This window comes from Anolis sagrei, chromosome 4 (assembly GCF_037176765.1).
Source record: "Anolis sagrei isolate rAnoSag1 chromosome 4, rAnoSag1.mat, whole genome shotgun sequence".
In the NCBI taxonomy this organism is placed as follows: Eukaryota; Metazoa; Chordata; class Lepidosauria; order Squamata; family Dactyloidae; genus Anolis; species Anolis sagrei.
The window spans coordinates 76,605,477-76,611,533 of NC_090024.1; positions in this window are offsets into that span (position 1 = coordinate 76,605,477).

A 6,057-nucleotide genomic window follows, 5' to 3' on the forward strand; every position below is an offset into this window, starting at 1 on the left:
TTGGGATAGCTCCATGGTTGCCATGGTGGCCATGAAGTCCTGAGCCGCTCCCAACAGGGTGGTCTCCATATTGTCGTTGAAGTCCCCCCCCAGCACTATGAGCTGTTGGGACTCCAAAGCCAGGCCCAAGATCACCCCGGCTAGCTCAGGTAGAGAGACTGTAGTCCAGCGGTGTGGTTGGTACACTAGCAGAATCCCTATTTTGTCCCGGCCACCTACCCTTAGGTGGACACACTCAAATGTGGTTGATTCTGGGATAGGGAACCTAGCCAGGGAGATGGAATCCCTATTGACCACTGCGACCCCAAACCCCTCCCATAAAGTCACTTCTTTTGCACCTGGTTTCCTTATTTCGGATCCGCTTGGAAAAGTGAGTCCTTAATTGCTGGTCCTCTTGACATAGCTCTAATCTCTCTGACCACATATGATTTACATTATTAGAAAGTAGGCAATGCAGACATTTACCTAGTTCAAGAATGTTTATGGCTTGACTCAGCCATTATTCAGAATGGAGACTACAATCAATAAATCAGACAATTTATTTTATTTCGGTTGCTTCTACCCCGCCCTTCTCACCCTGGGGGGGACAGGACTCAGGGGGCTTACAAAAGCGAGGCACAATTCGATGCCCGCATCACAAACAGCAAAGGACAATAACAACAGTTAACACAATAATTTTAGCAATAACAGTTAACAGAAGACAATAATTATTATCGGCAAAAACAACCATAAAACCAATAAAACCAATACAAGCAATAAAATCAATACAAACCTCATTGATGGTCAGCGTTTCAGAGTCTCATAGTTTACGTTCCAATTTCCACTAAATTGTCGGTCCTATCCATCTGGTTTCCATATCTAATTGTCAGGGTGTCCAAAGGCCTGGTCCCACAACCACATCTTTACCTTCCTCCTGAAGGCAAGGAGAGATGTTGATGCCCTGATTTCCCCCGGGAATGAGTTCCACAGATGGAGGGGCCACCACTGAGAAGGCCCTGTTCCTTGTCCCCACCAGCCTCACTTGTAATAGTGGTGGGGTCGAGAGCAGGGCCTCCCCAGATGATCTCAGATTCCCGGGTGGGACGTAGAGGGAGATACGTTCGGACAGATACGCAGGACCGGAACCGTAAAGGGTTTTGTAGGTCAAAACCATCACCTTGAATTGTGCTCGGAACTGAATCGGCAGCCAGTGGAGCTGACACAGCAGGGGGGTGGTATGCTCCCTGTATGTCGCTCCAGTGAGCAATCTGGCTGCTGCTCGCTGGACCAGTTGAAGTTTCCGAACAGTCTTCAAGGGCAACCCCACGTAGAGTGCGTTGCAGTAGTCTATACGGGATGTAACAAGAGCGTGGACCACTGCGGCCAGATCAGACTTCCCGAGGTACGGGCGCAACTGGTGCACAAGTTTTAATTGTGGAAAAGCTCTCCACAATTAAAACTGGGTTCCAGGCTCAGCAATGAGTCCAGGATCACTCCCAAGCTGGACTAGGCTGGACTATGGCAACGCCCTGTATGTTGGCCTTCCGATGTCTACAATGACTAAGATTGTGAAGGGAAGTGATGAAGGAACTAGACAAGATCCCAAACCATAAAGATATATGCCATCATATTTCCCATTTCTATATGTTTGTGAAAGCTAGACAGGGAACAAAGTTGATAGGAAGAAAATGAACTCATTTGAGATCATTTTAGACCCCTTGCTAGTTTGGCTCGGAGTTTCGGCCTGGACTGCTACCAATATGCAGACGATACCCAATTCCTTCTGCGCCTGGAGCAATGTCAATTCCAGACAATTTCACCCTATGTCTGGAAGCTCTATCAAACTGGCTACGTGCTAGCAGACTGAAGGTGAACCCGGCAAAGACAGATTCTCTGGCATGCCCGCCCGGCAGGTCTGACTCCTCCGTTGCCCACCTTCGATGGTGCCGCCCTATCTCCATCGACCACTGTTAAGAGCTTAGGTGTCGTCCTGGATTCGCAGCTGACAATGGAAGCTCAGGTCGCTGCTGCCAGCGAACAGGCCTTTTTCCATCTACGACAAGCGAGGCAACTGGCACCCTACCTATCTGACGAGGCTCTGGCAACTGTAATCCATGCCACGGTCACGTCTAGGCTGGACTATTGCAAAGCCCTGTATGTTGGCCTTCCGATGTCTACAACCCGAACGCTTCGTATCGTTCAGAACGCGGCAGCCAGGTTACTCACAAGAACGCCCATGAAATGCCATATAACACCAGTGCTGCAACATTTACATTGGCTTCCAACTGAGTACCGAGGTCTGTATAAGATGTTAGTTCTGACCTTTAAAATTCTTTACGGCCAGGGTCCATCGTACCTTAGGGACCGCCTCTCCTTCTCCCATCATCGGAGGTCGCAACAACCAGCCCAACGCGACTTACTCTATATACCGGGTCCTAGAGAAGTGCACTTGGAAAGGATCAGATGCAGGGCTTTTTCTATTTCTGCCCCTGCCTTATGGAATTCCTTGCCACCCCACATGAGAGCCATGCGTGACTTAGGGCCTTTTACTCATGCACTTAAGACCTGGCTTTTTACTAGAGCATTTGATCCCTTTTAATTTTTGTATGTATGTATTTTATCTTTTACAATTTAGCTGTAAATCTTCTAGAGCATTCTCGGATGGAGGGCAATTAATAAGTAATTGGATGATGATGATGATGATGATGTGGTTCTGGAGAAGGATTCTGCAGATACTGTGGACAATAAAAAAGAGAAATGAATGGATCCTTGAGCAAATGAGGTTGGGACTTTCCCTAGATGAAACGATGAATAAACTAAGGCTGTCATACTTTAGACATGCTAAGAGAAGACATGACTTATGCGATAAGACAATGATGCTTGGTAAGATAGAAGGCAATAGGAAAAGAGAAAGCCTGCATTCCAAATAAATTGATTCAATCAAGGAAGTCACGGCTCTGAGTCTGCAAGACCTGAGCAGGGCTGTTGGAAGGTAGAGTGACTTTGGTCCTCTCTGCCCAGCTGCATAAAATCCAGATTATCTGCTTTGAATTGGATCGTATGGCAGTATAGACTCAGATAATTCAGTTCAAAGCAGAAAGATTACATCATTTGATACTCTGGATTACATGTCAGTGTAGAAAGGCCCTCAGACTTCTCTCATTCATAAGGTCCCTAGAGGTTGAAGTTGACTTGACAGCAGTTAATAAAAACGTAACTTGTTGCTTTTCCGTTGCTTAAAACATATTAATCATAGGATTGAAAAGAAAATGGCATCAGACCTGAGAAATTAAACTACAATGATTCTAACATTCCATTTAAATATAATTGGAAAATGTTACACATCACACCCTCTAGCTAAAAAACAATTACCATAATTTGTTATGTTGATCTGAAATGTGAGTTCATTATACCCTTGGTATATTTGTGAAGTAATTTATTTATATAGGTGACAATTATGCTTTTAACCTCTTCATTTCCAGCTTTTAATCACTGGCAATGAATGCTAGAAGTGCAGGAGAATCCATAGGCTCTCTATAAGGAAAGATGGTTAACAAAGAATAGTCTTGATTTGAACCTTTTGTAATGCTCTTGATGCTTGTTCCTTTCATCAAGGCTCTCAGAATCAACCCCAGATGTTTGTTCCTTATTAAAGCTGCCCTCTTCTCAATGGCAGCAACAATCAGACATAATGTTACTCAGCTTTCCATATCCATGGGTTTGGCATCTATGGACTCAACCAAACACAACTCAAGACATGTAGAAGAACATGCCAAAAACCTTGAAGACTACAGTGATATGTAGGCATTCCATGCTGTAGCGTCTTGACATTTCACAGATCCTCAGCCTCTCTTCAGCACTCATTAGAATTGTTCTCCATTTGATATGAAGGGGAAATTACTTACTTTGCCATTGTATGTTATGGCCATTTTATGGACTTTTGGTATCCAGGGAGGGTCTTGGAACTAACCTGCTAGTGAATACCAAGTGCTCACGGTACCTTGTATCATGGTCAGATCTTGCATTTCCTCAATAACAAGTGCATGAACGATACTAATGGAAAACAACATGAGAAAGGACACGTGTACTGCTCTAACTCAGGCATGGGCAAACTTCAGCCCTACAGGTGTTTTGGACTTCAACTTCCACAATTCCTAACAGCTTACCAGTTGTTAGGAATTGCGGGAGTTGAAGTCCAAAACACTTGGAGGGCCGAAGTATTCCCATGCCCTACTCTAACTAAACAGTCCATGTCTCCATGTTCCAAACTGCACACAGCATCTATTAACACATCTACTAATCATGATGTCACTTGATGGTTTATTTCTTGCTATTGTGACAATTGTTCTCAACCTGTGGGCCCCAGGTGCTTTGGCCTACAACTCCCAGAACTCCCAGTCAGTTTACTAGCTGTTAGGATTTCTGGGAGTTGAAGGCCAAAACATCTGGGGACCCACAGGTTGAGAACCACTGTGCTAGTACATCATGAGACACTGGGAAGACAAGAATTTTGAAAGCTAATACGATACAGTAATTTGAAAGTTGGAGTAGTACCCACAGAAGCATAGAGTTGGAAGAAAGTACAAGGGCTATCCAGTTCAAGCCTGTGCCATGCAGGAACAGGCCATCAAAGCACTCAAGGCAAATGACCATCCAGCTTCTGTTTAAACATCTTCAGAGAAGGGGACTCCATTAAAATCTTCCATTGCCAAGCAAACTCCCAAGAAACTAGGGTTCAGGAATGGACAACTAGGTGACCTTGAGGGATTCGTATTCTCTCAGAAATTTAATAGCAAATCTCCCTTGAATTAGTCTTGCCAAGAAACTCTTCAAAGAGCGCCACAATTAAGTCAAAGTCAACTTGAAGGAACATCACAATGGCCTCTCCATTTTGATATTTGCTTTGGGACCAGAAACGACACTGGCGGTTATATCCAAATTGAGTTGATATATATTTTAAAGAAAACATTTAGATTTTGGATTGTTCTTTAGGAACATCAGTTTCCTACTTAGGTCCTGCTTTCCTCTAGCTCAGTGGTTCTCAACCTGGGGTCCCCAGATATTTTTGGCCTACAACTCCCAGAAATCCCAGCCAGTTTGCCAGCTGTTAGGATTTCTGGGAGTTGAAGGCCAAAAACATCTGGGGACCCACAGGTTGAGAACCGCTGCCTGGCTAGATGTATAAGTTTGGTTCCGTGTCACACCACTGTGGGACAAATGGAGTAGGAACCCACACGAGCCCCTGCTCCCCCCTGGAGGAACCCAATTTGAAAGCGCTTCCGAATGATTTGAAGACCTCAAATGATAGGAACCAACCATTTCACTTTCTTTTTTTACTCTTTGAAGACAAACTTGACCTTCTAGAGATGGAAAGAATGGTTGACCCAAAGAAGAGCCTTCCAGGTTTGATGCCAACTTTGCAACAGCCTTTCTTAGATGACTTGAGGGCTCCTTCTTCCAATGGCAGACTCCATTTGGATGGGTCCCATTGGTTGTTGGAGGTAAAGGGGGGTTTCAAGAAGCCTGCTGATGATGCAAACAAGGCACCCTCAACCTTATATGCAAACCAGCCAGAGAGATGCATGGCCACATGACTGCATCACATGGGATGATGCAAGCAAGGCCCCACCCCTCTGCAGTGACGTCACAACCCAAAATCACGTGGAAGTTGCCACTTTGGCTTGGTGGGAGAGGTGCCCATGCCCCAGGGGAGGACAGGTGAGTGGCCCAGGTGAGGGTGAGTGGAGGGGAGGCCCCCCAGGCTCAGCTAGAGCGCTCCCCAGCGGCTGCATTGGGAACCTCAGCCACCCTGAAGAGTTAGTGCTGATGGAGGGAACCAATGGGAGCCCTGGACCGAGCCTCTCCTCATTGGTGGACTGGCTGAGATGCAAATGAGGCGGGACGTCACTTCCTGGGACAAATCGAGCGCCATTTTCTCTTTCTCACTGGAAGGAAGGAAGGAGGGAGGAGCAGGGAGCAGGGCTTGTGCGGTCGGCTTTCGCGGGGCGAGAGCAAGGGCCAGCGCTGCAGGGACGGGCAGGGATGCTCGGGGCTTTGAGGCCTGAGCGCCGGGCCTGC